Source organism: Prionailurus viverrinus, chromosome B1, assembly GCF_022837055.1.
Source record: "Prionailurus viverrinus isolate Anna chromosome B1, UM_Priviv_1.0, whole genome shotgun sequence".
NCBI classification, from domain to species: domain Eukaryota; kingdom Metazoa; phylum Chordata; class Mammalia; order Carnivora; family Felidae; genus Prionailurus; species Prionailurus viverrinus.
The window spans coordinates 15,417,538-15,443,059 of record NC_062564.1 but is presented as its reverse complement, the minus strand read 5'-3'; the positions used below and the strand labels follow the sequence as shown (position 1 = coordinate 15,443,059).

Sequence of the window (25,522 nt, the reverse complement as noted above, 5' to 3'; positions counted from 1 at the left end):
GATCGGAGACTGGCCCTTTCCCAGGTGAGAGATACAATCTAATGGTACGTGACTTTCTGCGGGTTTTGTCCATGATAATGAGAACTTATGAGAACAAACCAGCCATGTAGGAGCTGGAGAACATTCCGGGAGGAGGGAACAGGAAATAGAAAGCCCTGAGGAAAGAATGAACAGGGCAAGTCTTAGAAAGAGAAAGGTGTGACTAAAGCAGTGTTCAGCAAACTTTTCTTGCAAAGGACCACCTAGTAAATAAACAATAGGTGAGCTGTTCAGTCTTTTTGTTTATTTATTTTGATAGAGTAAGCACCAGCGGGGGAGGGACGGGGAGAGAGGGGAACAGAGGACCCGAAGAGAATTCTGTGCTGACAGCAGAGAGCCCCAGGCGGGGCTCAAACTCACAAACCAGGAGATCATGACCTGAGGCCAGTCAGACGTTTAGCGGACTGAGCCACCCAGGCACACCCCCCCCCCCCCCCCCCCCCCCGTTGTTCAGTCTTAATTGCAGCTACTCAGCCCTTTGTAGCTTGAAAGCCGCCCTGAATAAGACATACACGAATAGGCATGGCTCTGTTCCAAGAAAACCTTGCTTATGGACCCTGATATTGGAATTGCATATCATTTTCACGTGTCACCAAACATTGTTCTTCTTTTGATTTTTTCCCAACCTTGTAAATGTGTAAAAACCGTATTTAGCTCAGGGGCTGTGCAAAAGCAGGTGGTCAGCTGTTTGCCAGTGGAAGTTTGCCACCCCCTGCGCTAAGGCACAGTGAGTGAGTGAGTGGGAGAGAGGGTAGTCCCAGATGAAGTGAGAGAGAGCTAAGTAGGTGAGGGGCCAGACCGCATGCAGAGGTTTTGTAGGCCATTGAAGGGAGGGTGGATTTTATTCTAATTGCTATGGGAAATGCCTGGAGGGGATTAGGCAGGAAAGTGACAGGATCTATTTTAATAACACTCGGGTGCATCTGAGTCCAGAATGGACTGTCAGGAAACCAAAGGAGAAGCAGAGATAACAGGAAGGCACCTTCTCCAGCAGACCAGGCAGAGATGGTAAAATACCAAAACGGAATTCGATCCTCAACCTCAAAGGGAATGACCTATCAGGATGATAGGGTGTTTCAGCATCTAGCAGAGGGGCCTGGTACGTAGTATTTACTCAGTAAATTCTAGTTCGGTACACTTCCTTCTTTGGTGGTCAAAAAGCTGGGAATATTGGTTTGGCCTAAGTCTCTCATATAAATGGGTCATTCTATGAAAAATCGATCCGATCATATCATGAAAGTGAACGTTTATGTTTTGTTAATGACTCAGTGATAGGATATGTAGGTACGGGGGTGGTTGGCGTGTGTGTATTCATATTTTTGTTGAGCCACATGAAACAGCTAAAATGTTTTTGCTGATTAAGGTCTCAAGATCGATGGCCTTATTGTTGCCCTGAAAACACATGTCATCTATTTAGTTGTCCTCATTAAAAGTATTCATATATCAGGGGCGCCTGGGTGGCTCGGTTGGTTAAGCGTCCGACTTTGGCTTGGGTCATGATCTCACAGTCCGTGAGTTCGAGCCCCGCATCGGGCTCTGTGCTGACAGCTCAGAGCCTGGAGCCTGCTTCGGATTCTGTGTCTCCCTCTCTCTGACCCTCCCCTGTTCATGCTCTGTCTCTCTCTGTCTCAAAAATAAATAAACGTTAAAAAAAAAAAGTATTCATATATCAAAAACATTTAAAAAACTGTCTGTAGGTATAGAGAGAAAAAACAAAGCAAAAACTAGTCTGTGTGTGCCATTCCATTTTCTCCCAATCTCTTGATCTTTCCTGGCATTGAATAGAAATAAAGATATGAAAAATGCCAAAGAGTCAGAAATTTGTCTGATATTGACAATTTGTCAACTTGGAAAGGGGACAAGTCACCCAGAACCCCACATGGGACCACGGAGGCCCATAAAGTTGGGATGAAGCACGATAACATTCTAACCAACCCAGAATCTGGGTATTAAACGAGATAACGTAGACAGTTGAGGGTAAAAGCTCCTACATCTCTTTGATTTTGCGTACCTTGAAAGGCAGGGGTGGTTAATCCATGGTTAGTCATATTATATATATGGTGGAAGCATAAAAATGACCATAGTTCTTGGCCTCCAAAGGCCCTGCAGGAGAATCCTTCCTTGCCTCTTTCCGTTTCTGGTGCCCCCAGCATTCTTTGGCTTTTGTACCACAAGTGGTGCAGTCTCTGTCTTTGTCTTCACAATACTTTTTGCTCTGTCCGTGGGTCTTCTCCTCTTCTGTCTTTCATTATAACACTTGTCTTTGGATGTAGGCCCACCGGGGTAATCCCAAGTGATCTCATTTCAAGATCCTTAACTTAACCATGTCTGCAAAGGCCCAGGTTCTAATAAGATCATAGTCACAGGTTTGGAGTGTTAGGACATGACCATGCCTTTTTGGGGGCCGCTATTTAACCCATTATGACAGTGGACTCTGTCTCTTTCAAAAGGTTACTCTAGGGGATCGGCAGTATAATTGGCCTCCATGCAACGTGCAGGTTGATACATTGCCCTAGAATTATTTCCTAATTGATTCTAGTAAGTAAATCTTGTCTTTTTAACCGAGTTCTGAGTTTTGTGTTCACCCCAGTTTTGTGTTCATGCTTTTATTTTTTAAGTTTTAGATTGTTTAGTGTTTTTATATTAATAACAATACTGCCTTGAGTACCACATGCCCTAGTTTATATCTACCGAGATAGTAATACAATGAATATCCATATCCAGAGATGCTGGATTAAAGGGTCCATGAAGTTTACGTTAAGGTATACATCATCAAGTCGCCCTCCAAAGGGGTTGCAACCAATTTTCTGTCCTACAACCGGTGTGTAGGAGCATCTGTTTACCTTGAACTTGCAAAAAATTATTTCCTATCAGGTCTTTTGATCTTTGCCAAGATCATTCATCAAAAAATCTTATTTTAATGATCATTTATTTAATTATAGCCGCAGCTGCAGCTGTTTTCACATATCAAGTACTCATTTTTTCTCTGAAATCTCTGTTTATGCATATGCCAATTTTCTGTTGGAGTTTTTATCTTTTTCTAAGCAGACTGGAAGAAATCTTACTTATTTTCTATTTCATAAAGACCTTGTTTTATATGTTGCAAATATTTGTTTTCAGTTTGCTATTTGTCTTATTATTTTGTTCATATTTTTTCCTGTTGAACTTAAAAATATTTATATGTAGGTAAATTTATTAATTTTTTATTTGATGATTTCCAGGATTTTGATTTTACCCATTCCAAGATATTTTCTTCTTATTGTTTTGCAATATCATTTAAAAATTTTTGATTTCCATTCTCTGGTTTTTAAAATGTCACTTTATTTATTTAAACAAACAAACAAACAAACAAACAAACAAAGAACAGTTCACCTATGTCTTCCAACTCCCATACCATGACTCTGTCAATCACCAGTTTGTTCTCTGTATCTATGAGCTTGCTTTTTGTTTTATTTTAGACTCCACATATAAGAGAGATCATATAGTATTTTTCCTTCTCTGTCTGACTTATTTCACTTATGATAATGCTCTCGAGGTGCATCCGTGTAGTTGCAAATGGCAGGATTTCATTCTCTTTAGCGGATAAATAGTATTCCATTGTATACATACCATAATTTCCTCATCTATTCATTCATTGACAGATACTTCAGTTGTTTCCATATCTTGGCTATTGTAAATAATGCTGCAGTGAACATGAGGGTTTACATATCTTTCTGAGTTGGTTTTAATTTTCTTCAGATAAAATCCCAGATGTGGAATTCCTGGATCATATGGTAGTTCTATTTTGAATTTTTCAAATAAGTTTTATTTATTTATTTATTTATTTATTTAGAGAGCGAGAGTGAGAGAGAGAACATGGGAGGGGCAGACAGAGAGGGAGAGAGAGAAAATCCCAAGCAGGCTTCGCACTGTCAGCACAGAGCCAGATGTGGGGCCCGAACCCAGGAACCATGAGATCATGACCTGAGCTGAAATCGGAAGTTGGATGCCCAATGGACTGAGCCACCCAGGTGCCCCTGTATTTTTAATTTTTTTTTGGATGTTTGTTTTTTTAAATTTTTATGTATGTATGTATGTATGTATGTATTTATTTATTTATTTTACATCCAAGTTAGCATATAGTGCTATAATGGCTTCGGAAGTAGTTTCCAGTGATTCATCTCCTATGTATGACACCCAGTGCTCATGTATTTTTAATTTTTTGAGGAACCACTGAACTGTTGTCCAGAGCAGCTGCACCAGTTTGTATTCCCACCAGCAGTGCACCAGGGTTCCCTTTTCTATGCATCCTTGCCAACACTTGTTAGCTCTTGTCTTTTTAATACTAGCCATCCTAATGAGTGTGAGGTGATAGCTCATTGTGGTTTTGATTTGCATTTCCCTGATGATTAATGATGTAGAGCATTTTTTCATGTGTCTGTTGTCCATATGTGTATTTTCTTTGGAAGAAAATGTTCAGATCTTCTGCCCATTTTTAAATGGGCTTGATTTTATTTTTCTATTGAGTTATGGGAATTCTTTATATAGTTTGGATATTAGCTTCTGACCAGATATGATTTGTGATTATTTTCTCCCATTCAGTAGGTTGCCTTTTCATTTTCTGGATGGTTTCCTGCTGTGCAGAAGCTTTTTAGTTGTAGTTCCAATTGTTTAATTATGCTTTTGCTGCTTTTTATATTGAATTCATCAATCTGATTACTAACTGGTACCGTTGCCTTCTGGGCTTGCAAAATTCTGATGAGAAGTCTGCTTTCTTCTTTATTTTTGTTCTTCTCTACATAACATTTTTCTTCCATGTAATATGAATCTTCAGATTTTTCTCTTTATCATGTGTTTTCAGAACTTGATTATAATATGCTTTACTGTGTTTTTTTGTTTGTTTGTTTTCCTTAGGGTTTGCTGAGTCTCTTACATCTGCGGATTTCATCAAACTTAGAAAGTTGGGGGTCATTACTTCTTCAAAAATTTTTTTCTGGCCTCCCTTCTCCTCTTTCTGGGGCTTCAGTTATGCATGTGTCAGATTGCTTTGCATTTTCCCAAGGATCACTCGGTCCCTGTTTATTTCTTCTTTCTGTATTTTTCTAAATTTCTGTGCTTAATTTTGGATAGGTTTTATTGCTATGATTTCATATTGCCTTGTCTTCTGTATCTAAACTGCTGCTGCTAATCCTACCCAGTGAATATTTTTAAAAAGAACTTTTATTTTCGAAGATTTTGGGATTTACAAAAAATTTGCAAAGATAGTACAGAGTGTTCCTGTACACTCCTTATGCAGTTTCCCTTCTTGTTAATATCCTTTTCTATTACTGTGGTACATTTGTTACATAGTGAACCAACATTGATGCATTACTATTAACTGAAGTCCGCACTTCATTCACATTTCCTTAGTTTTTATCCAGTGTCCTTTTTCCCATCTAGGATACTACATTACAGGTCCTATTACGTTAAATCATCACATGTATCACGTCTCCCTAACCTCATCTAGGCTGTGATAGTTTCTCAGACTTTCTTTGTTTTTGATGATCTCGACGGTTTTGATGCGGTATTTTGTGGAATGCTGCTCAGTTTGGGATTGTCTGATGTTCTTTTCTCATAGTTAGATTTAATGTATGTGTTCTTTAATGCGGTGGTAACAGATTACTCCAGATTTAGTGGTCTGAATAGCACAAATGTATTTCTTGACAATTCTGGATGTCAGAAGTCTGACATGGGTCTCCATGGACCCAAATCAAGATGTCAGCATGGCTGTGACCCTCCCTGGCAGCTCTTTGGAGACTCTGTGTCCTTGTCTTTTGCAGCTTCTAGAGGCCGTCTACAATTTCTTGGCTGGTGGTTTCTTCCTCCATCTACAAACCTAGCAGCTCTCTGACCCTTCCATACCTCTGACTCTTTTTCCACTGTCACATCTTTCTCTTTGTCTCCTGACTACAGAGCCAGGAGAGGGTCTCCACTTTTAAGGACTCCTACAATTAGATTGGGTATAGCCAGGTAATCCAGGATAATCTCTCCGTCTAAATTTTTTTTTTTTAACGTTTATTTATTTTTGAGACAGAGAGAGATAGAGCATGAACGGGGGAGGGTCAGAGAGAGGGAGACACAGAATCTGAAACAGGCTCCAGGCTCTGAGCTGTCAGCACAGAGAATGACGCAGGGCTCGAACTCACGGACCGCGAGATCATGACCTGAGCCGAAGTTGGCCGCTTAACTGACTGAGCCACCCAGGAGCCCCTAATCTCTCCATCTAAAGTCTGTACCCTTAATCTCATCTGTAAAGTCTTAGGTAATATATTCACAGGTTCTGGGCTTTGAAAGGTGAACACTTTGGGGGCCATTATTTTGCCTGCCACATTGGAGTTATGGGTTTTGGAGAGGAAGACCACAGAGGTAAAGTGCCATTCTCATCGCATCGTATTAAGAGTATATGCTGTCAACATGACTTATCACCCATGATGGTAATTTTGATCACCTGACTGAGGTAGTGTTTTCCTGGTTTTTCCACTATAAAGTTATTTTCCCCTTTATTTCCATCCTGTACTCATTGGAAGGAAGACGCTTAAGGGGTAAGAGCTATGCCCTACATCCCTGAGGGAGAAGTAACTACATAAAATTACTTGAAATTCTTCTATATGAGTTATTTGCATTAATTTATGTATCATTGATTTGTGTCTGTGTGGACTCGTAGATATTTATTTTATACTTTTGTTATAATCCAGTATTTCTTCGTTTTTTGTTTTGTTTTGCTAAAATTGTTCAGATATAGGGCTTTCATTTGGCTCCTGTGTCGCTTTGACTTATCTCCATCATTTTATTTTTTGAGGACATCCTTACCTTCTGGCACCAGGCTCATCTTGTATATTCCCTGCCTCAGCCCTAGACCCTGTCATTTTTACAAGGAGCCCTGGTTTCTTCTATTGGAGAATGGATTCGGATGCCAAGATCTGGGTCTGGGTTCATCTAGGCGAACTTTCTTTTTATCCTAGAAATTTCGTTTGATTCTTCTTGATATCGCCCGTGTATTTCCTCTTTAGGTTCATATTTTCCTTTAAGTATGTGTTCACAATTATAACAGCTTCAAAAAATCCTTATCTGCTGGTTCCATCATCTGTGGCTTTTATTTGTGTCTGTTCTTATTGCTTAGTTTTTTTCTCCCTTTGATTACGGGTCATATTTTCTTACATCTTGACGTGTTTAGTAATTTTTAATTAGATTGTAGACATTGTGCATTTTGTGTTGTTGAATGTCTGGATTTTGCTTTTTGTCTTACCTTAATAAGTTTTTGGCTTTGCTTGAGCAAGTAGTTTTACTTGGATATCAGCTTTATCCCTTTAAGACTTGTTTTTTTTTTTTTTAAATTTTTTTTTTTCAACTTTTATTTATTTATTTTTGGGACAGAGAGAGACAGAGCATGAACGGGGGAGGGGCAGAGAGAGAGGGAGACACAGAATTGGAAGCAGGCTCCAGGCTCTGAGCCATCAGCCCAGAGCCTGACGCGGGGCTCGAACTCAGGACCGCGAGATCGTGACCTGGCTGAAGTCGGACGCTTAACCGACTGCGCCACCCAGGCGCCCCCTAAGACTTGTTTTTAAGCTTTGCTAAGACATACAGAAAATAGCCTTTACTCCAGGGATTGTTCAGCCTTACCTAAGAGGCATAAATGCCTTGGATGATCAGCAAGACTTCTCCATTCTGCCTGTTGGAGATTTGGTCAATGCCAAGGTCTGTGTGAGCTCTGCGAATATTTAGTTTGCCAGTCATTCTTTGTCTAGCATTTTGTTTTTTAATTTTTTTTTTCAACGTTTATTTATTTTTGGGACAGAGAGAGACAGAGCATGAAGGGGGAGGGGCCGAGAGAGAGGGAGACACAGAATCGGAAACAGGCTCCAGGTTCTGAGCCATCGGCCCAGAGCCTGATGCGGGGCTCGAACTCACGGACCGCGAGATCGTGACCTGGCTGAAGTCGGACGCTTAACCGACTGCGCCACCCAGGCACCCCATGTCTAGCATTTTGGAGTACTGGTTTCCACATGCCTGGTTCAGTACTCAGCAAACACTAAAGGGGACCATACAAATTTCTGGACCATTTTTCTATATAACTAGCTCTTTTTTGAGAACTCTGCCTCACAACTCCCAGCCCCTCAGCCTCTCTGACCTCTCCTATTTGTTTCCTGACTCCTTTTCCTGGTTCTGTTCTGTTTGCCTCACTCTCTGCTCCCCTCCCCCCCAACTCCCCACCCCCCACATCACTGCAACTGCGGTGTGGAAATTGCCTCCAACAGACAGCACAGTGCTCACTTTTTTGTTTCCTTTTCCTTAAGGGTTCTAGTCCTGTGTAACCCTCAATGCCTGAAAACAGTTGTTTTTCATGTTTTGTCCAGGTTTCTGGTTGCTGGCTGTAGGAAGTCAAGTATAGTCCTTGTTACTTTTTCATTACCAAACTGTCTTTTTAGTTCTTTATTGTGATGATAAACTTGATACAGATCTGCACATATCTTCCTTCACATATTGTGCTAGACAGTGGGGTGCTTTTTAAATTGGGAAAATCATGTTCCTTAAAATGTCCTGAGGGATGTTCTTATGCTTTTACTAATTTTCTGTCCACTGTTATCTTAATTTTCATTTTCTGGAATTTCTACTAGATATTGGATCTCTTTGATTGAACACCCATTTTTCGTTTTTTTCTCCTATTTTCCATTTCTCTCATTTTATTACACTTTATGTGACATCTGTTTGACTTTATCTTCCAATTATTCTCTAAAATTTTTAAAATTCTGTCTTATTTTCAATTCCTAGGAACATTTTCTGGTTCTTTAATGGTTCATTTTTATATCATTGCTCCTAGTTTATACAGGCAATATCTTTTCTCATATCCTTAATGATGTTAATGCAAGTTTTTTTTTTTTAAAGTTTCATTTCCTGCATCATCTTTGCTGCAGGAATTCGTTATTCTGTTTGTTTTCACTGTGGTTATGTTAAAGTGTTCACTCTTTTATTAATAAAAAAAATTTTTTTTTACATTTATTTAGTTTTTGAGAGACATAGAGAGACAGACCACAAGTTGGGGAGGGGCAGAGAGAGGAGAAGCAAGCTCCAGGCTCCGAGCTGTCAGCACAGAGCCCGGCGTGGGGCTCGAACTCACAAACCGTGAGATCATGACCCGAGCTGAAGTCAGACGCTTGACCCACTGAGCCACCCAGGTGCCCTAAAGTGTCCACTCTTAAGATTAAGGTACCAAAACGCTGACCCCACCAGGAGTTCTTTGGGCATGAGTTAATACACTGGTGGTCTTCACTGAGGCAAATTGTCGGGGGAACAGTTGGTTTTCTGCTGAGGCTGTCTATATGTCACTGTTTGGTGACATAAGGGTGGATAACTGTAGGGATCTAACTGCTCCTTATTTGGACTTTTAATTTAATCCTGCTGCCCCTGCCCAGTTTTTTCCTGTTCCGGTATCTTTTCTGGGTTCTGTATGGAAAATGAGCTCACTTCCCATAGAGATCCCTCCAACTCTCTTTGCAGGCGTTAAGGTCTAATGTTCCTTCTCTTTGCTTGGACTTTGCTCCTTGCTCTTTGTTATTCCTCTTTCCAAAATCTGTTTACATGTTGTGGGTATGGATACCACTTAGTTTCCTGGTGATGGATATACATTTCTGTTACCTATTCTCCCTGAAATTTCTTGGTGGATTTTGACAGAAGGTGGTTGGGTGGGTATGTCCTTACTCTGCTCTTCTAAACTTAGGAGTCTTTCACATTTTTATCACAGAAAACACGACTCACCATATTATGGATTCCTAGAATTCCTTTATTTCGTTTAATTAAAGCCTAAACTTGGAGGTAAATTGAATTTTAACCTAATTTGGGCTTCGTGCTGGCTAATGGGAAGAAATAAAGCGTATAGTGGGAGGATCAGAGCACACAGCGTCACACATCTGGATAGAAATACTAGGTTGGTGCACAGGTGTTTGCCTGCATGAGCACAGGCTAAACATCTGGACATTAGCTATTTTCTTCTTTGGTTTCTACCAGCTGTTTGGTATCATGGAAGACACAGACTTATAATCAAAGTGACTTGTGAGTGGCATGCTGAGTTGACAAACAGGTTGAGGGGACTCTTCTCTGCGTCCTGAACATGACGATGAATAGGTTCACCTCCATCATCGTATCAGCCTCCCTCCTGCTGCGTGCCCTAAGAGGATCCAAGAAATTCACATCTCCAGGCACTGATCAGTGACTTTAACTTTTCTCTTTCATTTCTAAGGAATCAGTTAAAGTATCACAAGAAAACAGTTTTCCATCTACAGTTTTAGAGGCTGAAGATCTGACTCAGAGATCTTAGTAAACACACATGTTTCTTCCACATGTTGGATCTAGGAGTCTTCCTCCCCACCCCCATCTCTAATTTTTGATGGAAAAGGCTAATTTCCTAACTCTACCAATACATTTAATGTGTAATTCCATACAACTCCTTTGGTTTAAACACAAAGCTAGCTTGGACTATAGGACCAGATGAGTTTGTTAGATGGGTGTTCTCTGTGGGATGAGAGGACATTTTAAAGTCTGAAAGCTTCTGTCAAGGCTTTTTAAAGCCAGCTATTAACCACACACACACACACACACACACACACACACACACACTTTTAATCACTCTATTTTTAATCTATTCTTTAAGGTACAGCTCAAATCCTACTACCTCTGGAAGTCTTCTGAGCCTTTCCTTTGGTAGTCTTGGCTATGCTTTGTTGTCTACTATCTGGAATTGTTCATTTTTGGGCTGATGAAAGTGTCATGTTGATACAATGGACACCTATCTCCTGGTGAATAATCCTTCAGAAGTACAGAGAAAACTGGACTAAGCGATTCACTTTTTCTGAGGCCACTGAATTAGTATCGTGGACTTACAAGTAGTATTGAGCAGAAATGAATACAGCATTTTCTTAAAATGTATTTAGTGGGCCAGACTCCATTACTTGCTTGCTTCCTTCCTGTGAGTACCTCCAGCCGGCCTGGTGGGAAGCCATGCTGGTTCTTTAAGATGATGTTGGAGGGTTCATCAGTATAAAGCGGAGAACCCTTAATGAGAGTAGGGCTCATGCTGGAGTGAGGACAACACCCTTTATTCCCACATTTTTACGTATCTTCCTTTCCATTTAGGGAGGAGAGACATACAGAAAGGGCTAAGATGGGCCATTCCCACAGGGAGAGTAGGCAGATCCCAAAGGGAACTGATGTGACTGCCTGCTTAAAAGTGTCTCCAGTGTGGGTCTATTGGTGGCTTTGGATTAAAGCCCTTTTGGCAGAAGGCCGTTGGAGTGACAGTCAAGAGAAAATCTATTTATAATTAATTATCCAGGGTAGTTCACACACACACACACACACACGCTACCTTAACAAAACAGAAATCCGAAATCAAAGTGATTTTAATTTTTCTCTTTAAACTGCTCTGTATTTCTAGATTTTCATTTTAATATTAACATTTTTTTTCTCCATACAAAGATTAAGAAAAAATTAGTAACCCCCTTGTCCTCAAGGTGACCAGTATCAACAGCTTTGTATATATACCTTTATCCTTTTGAATTCAAACATTTTTTGGGGGGGACGAGGGGGTCACTGTTGTCTTTGCAAAACTGAGATCCTAATAACACTGCTTTGCATCCTGGTTTTCATTCTTTAAAACACATTCCAGTCTCCAGAAAGTTTTAATGTGTTCTTTTTTATTTGTGCATAACATCCCCTAGAATGGATCAACTATGGTCTATTCAATCATTTAGTTACCGATAGAGAGTCAAGCCCTTTCCAGTTTTGTCACCACAAATAGGTCTGTATTGCTCAAATTTTCTACTATAATCATGTAATACTTACATTAGAAAACAGCATGTAAAATATAAAAATGAGAGAGATAATTAGAGTCAAGAAGCACACTGAACCTGTTTGCTGAACAAATAGGTAAATAAATGTATTAAAATGTTACCTGGGAGCAGAGCCACATAGCATTTCTGTCTTGAAATAATCATCTCATTGTGGGCCCTGCTCCCAGTGTAGCCAGCACAGGCCTTGAGATCAGGAACCACGCCTCTTTCCTCCTGGTCTCTTCCAAATTGCAGAGCACAGCCCTGCAGAGGGCAGGTGGTCCTAGACCTACCCAGTCCAATGTGCTCTAACAATTTCCTTGGAAAACAGCTATTTAGATTTCAGAACGAAAATTTCCCATGTGTATAATGTTACAAGACTGGATTCCCAGGCCAGCCCACAAATTCTTATTTTAACCCAGAATGAAGGTAAACGATATACTTACATTGTTATAGTTTCTTATTTTTTCTATGGTAAAATATTTCTGAATTCCAAATGAGCATCTGTATGCAGAGAACCCTGCTCTACTGTGTGTGCGTGTGTGTGTGTGTGTGTGTGTGTGTGTGTGGTGGGCAGGGGGAGGGAAAGAAAAAGGAACAGCGATTCTTTCCTTCACTGCCCTCAAATGAGATGTTTTCTCTCCCCTTCTGCTGATCTGGTCGTATGTGGAAACTGAGCAAGCAGAATAGGAAATAGGATGACTAAATACGAAAGTGCCAGAAAGACGAAATGCAAAAAGAACAAATTTAACATAAAAGTTGGATATTTTTCTTAGAGTCCCCATTCATATTTGAGATCTAAGAATTTGAATTTGATTGCTAACAATATACTAACTGAAATCTGCATATAAGTGAAATAAAAACTTATAGAAAAGATACTTCAGTTGTTATAAATTTCTCTTAATTTGTTTTCTTTTTCAAATAGCATATTTAAAACATAATGTGAATCAAAGCCAAAGTTTATTTAAATATTAATGATCATGAGATGTATTACTTATGAATAGCTATTGATCTGGACACACAGTGATTTATAAGTTTGTTTTTACATGTTCATTCAGAGAGTCAATGTTTGAACTAAGATAAAAACACAGATGTGTTTTTAGATTTTTTTTTTAAATATGAAATTTATTGTCAAATTGGTTTCCATACAACACCCAGTGCTCATCCCAACAGGTGCCCTCCTCAATACCCGTCACCCACCCTCCCCTCCCTCCCACGACCCATCAACCCTCAGTTTGTTCTCGGTTTTTAAGAGTCTCTTATGTTTTGGCTCCCTCCCTCTCTAACCCTTTTTTTTCCCCTCCCCCATGGTCTTCTGGTAAGTTTCTCAGGATCCACATAAGAGTGAAAACATATGGTATCTTTCTCTGTATGACTTATTTCACTTAGCATAACACTCTCCAGTTCCATCCATGTTGCTACAAAAGCCCATATTTCATTCTTTCTCATTGCCAAGTAGTATTCCATTGTGTATATAAACCACAATTTCTTTATCCATTCATAAGTTGATGGACATTTAGCCTCTTCCCATAGTTTGGCTATTGTTGAAAGTGCTGCTATAAACATTGGGGTACAAGTGCCCCTATGCATCAGCAGTCCTGTATCCCTTGGGTAAATTCCTAGCAGTGCTATTGCTGGGTTATAGAGTAGGTCTATTTTTAATTTTTTGAGGAACCTTCACACTGTTTTCCAGAGAGGTTGCACCAGTTTGCATTCCCACCAACAGTGCAAGAGGGTTCCCGTTTCTCCACATCCTCTCCAGCATCTATAGTCTCCTGATTTGTTCATTTTGGCCACCCTGACTGGCGTGAGGTGATATCTGAGTGTGGTTTTGATTTGTATTTCCCTGATGAGGAGAGACGTTGAGCATCTTTTCATGTGCCTGTTGGCCACACAGATGTGTTTTTAAAAATGAATGTTTTTGGGGCGCCTGGGTGGCGCAGTCGGTTAAGCGTCCGACTTCAGCCAGGTCACGATCTCGCGGTCTGTGAGTTCGAGCCCCGCGTCGGGCTCTGGGCTGATGGCTCAGAGCCTGGAGCCTGTTTCCAATTCTGTCTCCCTCTCTCTCTGCCCCTCCCCCGTTCATGCTCTGTCTCTCTCTGTCCCAAAAATAAATGTTGAAAAAAAAAAAATTAAAAAAATAAAAAATAAAAAATAAAAAAATAAAAATGAATGTTTTGATAAAATAAAAGATTAGGAGAAACTACATAACATTTGTAGGAAGAATCATCTTCCGTGTAACTTAAAGAGACATAGTTCAAAAATTCTTAAAAGACTGTAGTGTAAAATATAAGGTCTGTTAATCAGTGCTTTCTTTTTTGAAGTACTATGCTAGCTAAAACTTACAAGTTATTTATATAAAGATCATATATCAAGAAATAATTCTCTGAAATTGCCTATTAAATATTATTTAAAATATTATTTTAATAAAAGTAAAATCTATTCTTAAAAATGTTAATTTTTCCACAGGAAAAAAATTAGCCATAGTTCCATCACTCAGAGACAACCACTGTTTATGTTTCGATGTGGTTCTGTTTGGTCTTATTTAATTTTTTTTTTTTAACGTTTATTTATTTTGGGGACAGAGAGAGACAGAGCATGAATGGGGGAGGGGCAGAGAGAGAGGGAGACACAGAATCGGAAACAGGCTCTAGGCTCCGAGCCATTAGCCCAGAGCCTGACACGGGGCTCGAACTCACGCACTGTGAGATCGTGACCTGGCTGAAGTCGGACGCTTAACCCACTGCGCCACCCAGGCGCCCCTGTTTGGTCTTATTTAATAAAGATATCTTTGGGGTGGTTATACTGTGCATATAAAACATTAGGGAGCTGGGTGGCTCAGTCGGGTAAGCTTCTGACTCCGGCTCAGGTCACGATCTCGCCATCGGGCTCTGTGCTGACAGCTCAGAGCCGGGAGCCTGCTGCGCATTCTGTGTCTCCCTCTCACTCTGCCCTTCCCCTGCTCACACTCTGTCTCTCTCTCTCTCTCTCTCTCTCTCTCGCAAAAATAAACATTAAAAAAAACCATTTTCTTTTTACCCTCAATGCGGCACAAATATTTCCTACTATCCTATTTATCTTAAGTTCATCATAAGCAAAAATACCAACAAAAGGAACAGTTTGTATGTGGGAACACACGGATAAGTCTTGTGAAAGATGACGGGATTGCGGTAATGTTTCGCCAGTTTCTCAATGAGGGAAAAAGTTTTGCCCAAAGGTGTCATAAACGCATGACCTCAACTGCATACATGGAAACAAGAGGTCATGATTCTGTTGGTTCTGCATCACTGCAAAGATGAGAAGTTCTTATCAAAGATGGGAAAGAGAAACAAAGAAAAACGGGAGACAATTGAGCACGTTGATGATGACCTTATATGTGGGTACCTCTCATGTGGCTGGTTCCACTCTATCAATGTGTACAACCACCACTGTCGCTTGGTATCCGTATTTCTTTCTCTCCTTCAGTCTGAACGCCTTTCCACTCATGGTTGGTTGTGTTTTCTCTCTTATCTCCAGTTGTCTGAAAATGAAAACGAACAGCCAGTTTTTGTGGCTTAGTTTTTAAATGAAAAAAAAAAAATTTTTTTTTAAAGCAACAGAACCTTTTCCCTAAATGGAATCTTACCCAGAACCTCAGTATGTAAAACAGAAAAAAGTGGACCTTTTTCGGTCATCAAGGAGGGAGTAGTGCAGAAACCAAGATCCACAGCTTGAGGTTGAGAAAATATGTGATGGGCTGTTTAAACCAACATTTGCTTTCAACTTACAAAACGTTCAAGGCAAACCATGGAGTTTTACTTACGCTGATTGTTCTGCCAACAAAAATTCAGTTTTGTGAAAACGATTTATTACACATGGAGTTTCTGACAGAAGAAAAAGATCTGAAAATTTTTGGAAATCAAAAAACTTGAATACATTTGGAGCCACTGAACTTTGGAATGAATATTGATTTTGTGGTGACCGAACCTCTGAAAATGATCACTGTTCACTCAAAACAGTCTGAGGAAATTACCTCAGTTGAATATTTCTTCTCTTTTTCCCTCTTCCTTAAGGGAAGTTTCTTGAGGGGTAAAGAGAATGAAGAAAAAACTTACTTTATTTTTGCAGATGAAAATCAGAGAGAAAGTTAACAGGAAATAAATATTTTTTTGCTTTTTAAAAAATGTTTATATTATTTATTTTGAGAGAGAGAGACAGAGAGACAGAGAGACAGAGAGACAGGGCCAGACAGAAAAGGAGAGAGAATCCCAAGCAGAATCCCATGGAGCCTGATGTGGGGCTCAATCCTATGAACATGAGATCAAGACCTGAGCTGAATTCAAGAGTAGGACTCTTAACCAACTGAACCACCCAGGCGCCCCATAACAGGAAATAAATATTTTAACTGAGGAATTAAAAATGAATATAAAAAGACAAAACTGTTTCAAGGATCATAAATGTGTTGTATCTCCCTAGCAAATTCAACATATAAGGGAGAGGGCAATGAGAAAACAGTTGTACATTCTCGTTAGAAACCAGCAAATTAAGAAATCCTTGCATTTCACTGTTGAGGCGGCAATCGGGAAATTTATAACAGGACCTTTTAAAACCACAGAACCTGTGGAAATCTTCCCATTGATGGCAGAATAAAGTCCAAACTTCTCCATCTGGTGTCTGCCCAGGGCCTTCTTTCCCTCTATAACTCTGAAGTCACACATTCCTTCCATTCCCAGAATATGCCAGACCCTTTTGCTTCTTAGGGCCTTAGTCCCCCACTCTTTCCTCTGCCCAACGGCTTCAGCGCATAATTGGTACCTGTTACGTGTTGAATTGTGTCCGCCACTCCATTCATTTGTGGAAGTCATAACCTTCAGTACTCAAAATGTGACCTTATGTGGAAACAGGTCCTTGCCGATGTAATTGAAGATGAGATCATCCTGGAGTAGGGTGGGCCAGGAATCCAATGACTGGTGTCCTCATAAAAGAAGTTTGGACTCAGGTGCATTCCCCAGAGAACACCTGGCGAAGATGAAGCAGAGATCAGAGATCATTTGCAAGCCAAAGAAGGCCCAAGAGTCCTGGCAAAGCACCGGAAGGCAGGAGGCATGGAGCAAATCCCTCCGTCGGCCTCACAAGGAACCGACCCTGTGACACCTGGATCTCGAACTACCAGCTTCCTAACTGTGAGACAATACAGTGCTGTTGTTTAAGTTGCCCAGTGTATGGTCCTTTGTAATGGCAACCCCAGGAAACGAATACCTTCAAGCCATTTTCTCAGGGGAACCTTCCCTGACCACCTAGATTCTGCCAGTGTTTTCAGGGGGAGCTCTTGCTTATTTCCTTCAGAACACCAATACAAATCTGTAACTATGTTATTGGTTGGTTTGTCTGTTGACATCACCCCCACTGGAATGTAAGGTCCCGGAGAGCCAGGGCTTGTCTTGTTCCTACTTCCTTCATGGCAGCTCTCAGTACCGGGGGCATGGCAGGGCTGGGCACACATGGGCGGGAAATGTCACCGACTCACATCAGAGGCTAAGGAGGCAGCACCAGGAGCCGGTGTGAATTGTCATGTACTTTTGGATTTAGTGGAGATGACTTTTTTTTTTTGTTTTCCCCAAGGAAGTCAGAGACTTAAAAATACTCTCAATCCTTTGTTTTATGACACTCTTCTGTCTTTCTGACTGGCAAACTTCCAAACATTTTCAAACAGTGAAAGTGCGTCATTCGCAACGCTAGGAAGTTTGGGGAGAAAGAGAACACACTGGCATCGAGCTTCACAGGCTGTGAGGAACTTGCAGAGAAAGAGAGGAAACTGTAACAGAAAATTCACCAAATGATCTGGACCCAGTGAATCTTGTGGTTTGCTGAATTTATGTTAAAAACTTGAAATGTATTTGTTCAAAATATTTTTAATAGTTGAAACTATTATAGTAGTTCTTTCTAAAGAACTTCAAGGCAGAGCTATGGACACCTTTCTTTTCCTTCCGAGTTTAAAAAAGGAAAGTACTACTTTATCATTTGGATATAGTAATGGATATTTCAAAGCTATTTGGGATGGAACAGAGACGTTTTAGCAAAAAACAATTTATGAAGTTTTCAAAATTGTAAGCTTTCCTTGTAGACAAGAAAATCTCTCTCTCCACCCACCCCCCCCCAAAACACACACACATACAACACACACACACACACACACACACCCTGGCAATTTTAAGGAATATTTTTCCCTGACTTCATCAGAGTAGGACAAAATTAATATTTATTACGAAGGAATGGGCAATATATGGCTCAATTTAAATTCATGATTTTCAGAGAATAATTGCAATAAAATGAACCTCATTTCGGAGTTTCCAGTAACATGGGAGGAACAATTACGTGAGGTAATAGTCAAGAATTTCTCCGATTTGATGCTCTGATCTTTGAACTTTGATAGAAGGCTTTTTCAATGTCCTTACCGTTCTGTCTCAACTAAAATCTAACTTGACTGTATATTTATTCAGTGTAGACTTCACAATAATACTTTTTGGAGGGCAGAGCTGCAGTCTATGGGTCTGTATGAGCCAACTGCTCTTGCAAGTGTGGAACACTCATTTCCTATGATTTTATAATCCCCTGAATAACACCATGGAGGAGAGCCTCTGTGGCCAGGACAGAGTGGGATCAGTGATATGGTGGAGAAAATTGGGACATCAATTGACCGATGGATTATGGGCTACTGATTTAATCCTAACTATACTCAACACTTTAGTGAGTAAGCCATCATATTCCATGTTCTTAACTCTAATATACAGTTCTAAAAGCTGTGATGATAGGTGGAGGTGATGCTGGGATACTGGGATGATATAGTGGAAACTAACATGCCAATTTACTAGACTCTAAGAGACCTTCCTGGGAGGCAGAGGTTTCCAATGGTTTGGGTTCAGTGCTGTAGTCCCAGTGCTGTGAAAAGTTTGTGGGCACTTAATAAAGTCTGTTACTTGAATGATTATTTTATGAAACTGTTCTTGGTAGAAAAATAAATTAAAAACCCATTTGAAAGGAGAGATCAATCACTATGTGTCCAGCTGATCACTGCTCTTACTTAACTTCCTTGAAGAGAAATTACTCCTAATGCGTGCAGGTGGATCTTCTTTTAGGAGGTTCTATTCCACCGGTGAAATATTAACATGCCTCACTCAGGAGATCACTCTGGTTTCATTATAGAAGATTGCTTGAACGGTGGTTTTTGCATTAGACCTAGGTGTTTGGTCAGAGTTCTTCAGTATGGCAAAGGTTACTTTTTTCAGAGACTTTCAGAAAGGTTGCATTTCGCTATATCGATCCCTTTTCCACAGAGGTTTGTGACTGTATGTATCTCATCAAAGAGCTGAGAAATATTTCCTGACTGTGTATATCAATACCATGTGGACTTTGGGGGCGTATTTAAACTTTTGTCTGCAGTGATACGTCATCAAGGTCATAAGAACTGAGTGAAATTCATTCTATGCTTTATGTGTCTAAGGGCCTGAAAAATTGGAAACAGTACCCATGCCTCAGGGAGCTCCAGGGGGGGCTCAGGAAAGGCAGGAGTCAGCGATCTCTGCCAGTTTCCTGGAGGGTCAGTGAGGTGACACATATACAAGGTTGTCGGGAAAGATGTGATGAGTTTAGTTTTAGACATGCATGATTTGTTGAACCCGAGGAACATCTAGGAGGTAAATCACCCAGACGTCAGAAGCTATCCACTTTGGAGCTATTACCAAATAGAGATATCTGAAGCTGTGGGCATGAGTGAGAGCACTCAAAGAGAAAGCACGCGGAATGAGAAAATAGAAGGGTTTAGGATGGAATGTCTGGAAACACCGTACTTTAGGGGGCTGGCCGCAGAAGAGGAGCCAGCCAGGAAATAGAACAGGACAGAGGAAAGTCACCCAGGCACCCGGATGGGCACTGCTACAAGGCACAGAGAGACGGAGTCGGTGAAGGCTGGAAACAGCCCTTTAGAAAAATTACGAGAAGGAAATACATAAAAACATCAGCACCTCAGTTCCCGACCGCTGAGATTCCAGGTGGCTTATGTTTTTCTTTCAACTCTTCGGCATTCTGTACGAGTATCGGTCACCACGTGTTAATAAAAGACTCTGATGGAGTCTAAAATATTTCATGAGAAACAAAAGGGCAAGGAATTATTCACTCACAAGCATTTATTTGAGCGCCTGCGTGCAGGGCACCATGCTCAGCATAAAACAACAAACAAGAGGATGGCTCTGTTGTTTCACAACCAGGAGTGGCAGCTGGTTTGCCGAGGGCTTGTGGGGCCCTGGAGCAGGAGATGAGGCTGGGAAAGGACTTTGGTGCCAGATTATACTGATTTTATATGTTTTGTTAAATAATACGGATTTTATTCTGAAGGCTGGGAGAGGTTTTTGAGGGGTGGAGTTAGGGTTGGAACGCGCTTTATTTGGAGTTGATTTTCTACTTAATTGGACAGTAGTGTGGCTGCTAGCCCGGGGGAGCACAACCTGGGAGCACAGCTGGAGGCGGGTTCATCACTGAATGAAGGCAATACAGGGCAGATGGGGAGGGCCGGGTCCGGATTTGGGAGTAGTAACAAGCCAGCAGGATGCTACCGATTGAATGGATGCTGGGGTTTTTAACTTGGGTCTGCAGGTGGGCAAAGAGTGACAACCGCCCTACAGACTTTGTATAGGACGACTCCAACTGCCTGTCGTGGTCACTGTTATGTGAAATAGGAAAGCGAGTAGCTATGGCAGATGGTATTAGAGGCGAGAGGATGAGAAGGAATGTGTGTGTCTATGGCTGAGATCACGTAGAAGACAGAATCCTAAACACTCGGCTGGCTGTCTCCTAACCACACAGGCGTCTTCAGATGCTTTCTTTTTCCAGTCCCTAGAACTCAATACTTCTGTGGCAAGGAGGGATGTTGGAGTTATGTTTTTAGAAAAGTGTTTGCCTGTACATAACTATGGCCTCCCAGGAAGGGTCTTTCTTTGTTAGATCAGTTTGGGAGAAGCTGATTAAACTGCACCTGGGGGAAGAAACAGGTATAATTAGATGAGAATTGATGCTTTTAAAGCAAAGGACCCCCCCACCCCCCACCCCTCCCCGGCGCCTGGGTGGCTCAGCGGGTTAAGCGTCTGACTTTGGCTCAGGTCACGATCTCATGGATTGTTCTGCTGTCAGCACCAAGCCTGCTCTCTTGGAATCCTCTGTACCTCCTCTCTCTGACCCTCCCCCCACTCGTTCTTTCTCCCTCCCTCCCCCCCTCCTCAAAATAAATAAACTTTAAAGCAAAGTCCCCAAAAGTGGTAGGTCCCAAATGAACTGTATTAGTCTGAACTAACACACCCTGAAGGTGACAGGTGCTGTACCTGTATTCTTGCATTTTATCATTTATCCCCATTTCACAGCATTGAAAACTAAGGCCTTAGGTTATGCAACAAGAGGGAGCATGCCCAGCTAATAAGTTAAAAGAGGCCGGATTTGAATCTGGCTGGAAGTGCCACAGTACAAAGATTCTCTCCTGGACCAGCCACGATGAAGACATCTTGAAATACAATTAATTCACACCCTCGTGCATCTCATCCTGCATTAGGTAACTTCTGTTGCACTGGCGAGAACTCAGTCTGGAGTGTGCTGTTGTTGACGGACTAGGGGAAGGCCTTCCTTATCGCCCCCAAACAGAGCGCCAGGTGGTGCCCGAGATGGCAGCATCTTTCAAATGGTTCCACCCTCAACCACTGATGAGGGTTCAAATAAGGTTAAGGTCGCCAAGTCCTCGCTCGGCCCAGTTCTTGAATTAATATCTAAGTATTGCTGTCTCGTCAGTTCCTTTTATTCCTTTGAGGCGGGCAGCGTTGCAGAGTGAATTTTCATCCGCTCTGAACACAGCGGTGCTAAACACCACTGACACCTGCCCCACCAACAGGCTGGCAAGAGCCCCTTGGCTCCCCCTGCCGCCCTCCTCCTCCTTCCTTCCCAACCTTCAGGTAACCCTGAGGATGGAGGGAGGGTCGGGTACCTGCTTTCCTCTCCTACAGCCGCGAGCTTCGGCCCTGAAACGAAGCGGGCTCCCGGTCGCCCCGGGACCCCCACGTCCCCCCACCCCGCCTCGAGTGTGAGCGCGGCGAGTGTGAGCGTCCCGGTGTGCCAACGGCAGACTCACGAGCAGCCGCTTGTTGCTCCCGCCGCCGCGCCGTGGGGAAGTGAAAATGAAATTGACTTTTCCGAGAAATGATGAAAGCGGCTCGGCCTGCCAATGAACAGCCGCGGCGAACTTCCGCACCTCCCGGCCCGGCCGCTCGCGCCCTCCCTCCGCCTCCACCTCCGGGTTGCACAAGCTTGAAACAAACACTGGGGAGGAAGGGCGGAGGGAGGAGGGCGGAGGGGGGAGGCGAGGGAGGGAGGGAGCCAGGCAGGGAAGAGGGCGGGGGGTGGGGGGATTTCCAGCCTCAGCTCTTCGCAGTTTCCTCTCCTTGTTTTGCTTTCGATCTGGACTGTTCTCAGGCAAGCCGGGGAGTAACTTTTAGTTTTGCTCCTGCGATTATTCAACTGACGGGCTTTCATTTCCATTTCACACACCCTAGCAACACTTAAACCTTGCGGAATTGTATTGGTAGTGTGAAAAAGCACACTGAGAGGTAACATTTTTTTCAAATAATAGTTGTGACTGTGCGTGTGTGTTTTTCTCGAGGGCATGTTTGTGAGGACTGGAGGGGATGTGTGTGTGCGCGTGTCCTGATGGTTTGACACAGTGTTTTGCAGACGGAGAAGGCTGGGGTTCATAAATATTAATGCCGATTTTTGGAGGAACAGTCGGAGCTCTTACGGATCATCTGATTTTAGGGGAAGCAGGTTCTGCTGCTGTTGCTGCTGCTACTGGGGCTGCTGAGGCTGCAAGGAGGAGGAGGAGGTAGAGAGGGAGGAGGAGGAGGAGGAGGAGGAGGTTGGTGGAGGTTTAATTTCACTTTTGGATTTGCAGATGCGGAGAGGTTGGCTCCATGGACACAGACCTGCTCTGTGTGATTCTGCGCCCCAGGTGTTGTGTGTGTGGGTGCAGGTCCGCCGGAGTGGGGCCTCCTTTTAAAACAAAATTACCGTGTGCATGTGTGTGCGTGTGTGTGTGTTTACAGACGCCGTGGCCACCAGATCCGAAGGAGGGGAGCGGGTCCTTCACGGTGTCCGGCGGCGGCGCCTCTCTCCGGGCAGCTCCAGCGTGAATAAGCCGGAGCCCGCCGTCCACCCGGCTGCCTGCGCCCCGCGCCCCGGCCGGGAGAGGCGCCTGGCGCCGCGGCCAAAGGAAACTTGGTGGGGCGCCCCGCGGCGGTCCCGGGGCTCGCCGGCCCGCGGGACTCGGGGAACGGTCGCGGGCGTCGGGTGCCAGCGGCCGGGGGGCGGCGGGCGGGCTCCGAGCGGGGGTGGGCGCCGGGCCTGGCCGGCACGCCCGGCTTCCCGGGAGCTGGGCCGCTGCCGCCACCGCCGCTCCGGAGGGACGCCGCGTCCTCCTTCCCGCCGGCCAGCGTCCGGCCTGGCCCTGGGGCTTTGTCACTGCACTTGTCCAGGCGCGCGGGGGGTTCCGGCGGCGCGTCCCGGTAGGGCGCCGCGCGGAAGGGGTCATCCGCCCCGGCCGCGGCCTAGCGCCGGGCGCCTCCGGGTCCCCGCAGGCGCCCCCGGGCCGGCCTGGCGCGCTGGGCCTGACCCGCCTCGGCTACGGAGCGGGCGAGGTGGGGGCGGGGAGCCTCCGGGGACCGAGCGGCGCCCTGCTGGCAGGCGTGGGGGCGGGCGTCCCCTGGGGGTCCTGGGGCGCGCGGGCCGCGGCGGGGTGGGGACGCGAGTGCCCGCCCCGCGCCCTCCGACCCCGCTCTGGGCGCCGAGTGGCATTCGCCCGCCGGCCGAACGTGGTTGGTGCACGGCCGTGGCCGCCACTTCCTTTCCGCCTCGCGGGCCGGGCTCGCCCACCGAGCGCTGCCCGCCTCGGCCAATCGTGGCGCCCGCCCGCCTGCGGCCGCGCTCAGTGCCCCGGCCTGGGGGCCGGCCCGCGAGAGGGGCTCGGGAAGCCTCCGCAAGTTCGAAGGGCCTCTGGAGGTAACTCAGCCCCTCGCCAGGACGCGCCGGCATCTGTCTTTGGCCCCACGTCTTGGTACGTTTGCCGCCCTACCCCCTTGCCCGGTTAGAGGGGGAGAAGGGGAGGAGGCTGGCAGCCCGAGCCGGGCGCAAAGACAGTGTTCCGGGCACCAGGTGAGGCGCCCGGGTCCGTGGTTGTAGGCAGAAGCCTCGGTCACCGGCTGCAGATGTGCCCCCTGGGACTGGCAGGCGAGGTTGCCACATTTTAGCGGCGTGGCTAGCACTCATTTTCAGTCCCAGAGTAGAGTGTTTGGAACTTGGGGACATGTTACCCGCTCCGTCCCTCCTCAGCCCCTCCCTCCGGTGCGGGCGGTGGGTTGTGCTCCTCGTCCTTGGTTACCGGTTGGGAAGAAGGCAGTGTTTCTAAATGAGGAAAAGTGCTGGCCTTTGCCTTCCGCCACTGGCCTCCCTGTTGCTGTGACTCGGTCTGCTTTTGATGAATGGCTAGGGAGGGTGGAGGATAGTTACATTTCCTGTTGTGGATTTTCAGGAATCACCAAGGTTGCTGTCAAGCCTGCAGTCATTTATTAGTTTTCAGCCCGATTGCAAGTAGCATTGGAACTTAGGAGCCTGCACTTTTTGGTGCTTTCAGGGCAGGTGCAGGAAGGGGTCTGGTGACAGACGAGTTCGAAAGGTGGATCGTGTTGATGTTAGACAGACGCGCGCTTCCTTGCCAGAACCTTGAGGGTGATCCCTGTTTCACGGCAGCTTGCACGCAGATTCAGGATTCTCTCCTTTTCTCAACGCCCATCCTTCCTTTTTTGGACGGGAGAGGGATGGACATAGAAACCTAAAAAGTCTTGGAAAAACTTGTCTTTTCTAAGGAAACCTCGGAGATGGAATGTTTAGAAATTAAACTGGCATTGCTAAGGGGTAATCTTGGAACATCTATCGATTGATGTGGCAAAGTCCGGAATGTCGCTGTTATTAGTGAATGATTATAATTTATAACAGCCTGTTGTGTAAGAAGTTAGATTCTGGCCTCTTAGATTCAGGAGCCCTGTTCTGTGATGGCTTGTAATTCCTTCTTAATATTAAACATTTATATATTTCATCCAACGCGAGTTGTCTTTTTTTCTTTTGGTCTTCAAAAGTTCAAGATAATTTTGCCTATTTCAGACTTACTTACCTGTAAAAATGTCACCGTAATCGAAAGTAAGAGTTTGTAGTTAAATTGGAAGCAAATTGTGGCAAAGAAATGGTTGTGCTAAGCGCAGCTCTGTGAACTATGGCCCCACTCTTCTCTTACTGTGCTTTCTGAAGTGCTGTATTAGGCAAATATTCAATATGCTAAAGCTAGTTGAGGGTGTTAAACTTACAACTAGTGGAAAATTTGAGACTTTGGATGTTTAACTTGAGATGTGCATCCATCGTTGTTTCATGGTACTTTTGCAAGGGCATTGTACTTTTATTCTTAGGATTATCGAATATAAGCTCTGTGGTTTCGAGAGCATTTTCACACAATTTCCTTTTGATAGAGAACAGAACTCTAAATGGGGTATCTGGGACATGGTTCTGGTTTGTGCTTTATACCAAAA

General features: G+C 43.7%; 1 protein-coding gene and 1 long non-coding RNA gene across 12 annotated transcripts in view; one reads left to right on the top strand and one right to left on the bottom strand.

Moving 5' to 3' along the window:
* Positions 1-14,532: 14,532 nt before the first annotated feature.
* LOC125164207 (uncharacterized) lies at positions 14,533-22,145 on the bottom strand. Of its 7 annotated transcripts, none has more exons than XR_007151677.1 (3): positions 22,027-22,145; positions 16,677-20,889; positions 14,533-15,402 (listed from the first exon to the last, which is right to left on the bottom strand). It is a non-coding gene; the product is annotated as an uncharacterized LOC125164207 (long non-coding RNA). The 7 variants fall into 7 exon arrangements; XR_007151681.1 differs by having other exon boundaries at positions 16,677-19,991; positions 22,027-22,053; XR_007151678.1 differs by lacking the exon at positions 22,027-22,145 and adding an exon at positions 21,883-22,019.
* A 187-nt stretch (positions 22,146-22,332) lies between these two features.
* IRF2 (interferon regulatory factor 2) overlaps positions 22,333-25,522 on the top strand; it is an 86,978-nt gene continuing 83,788 nt past the window's right edge. For 2 of the 5 annotated variants that reach the window (XR_007151674.1, XR_007151673.1), the window contains exon 1: positions 22,906-24,000. The gene's annotated coding sequence lies outside the window, so the exon portion shown is untranslated. The other 3 variants (XM_047856790.1, XM_047856789.1, XM_047856791.1) reach the window with 3 other exon arrangements.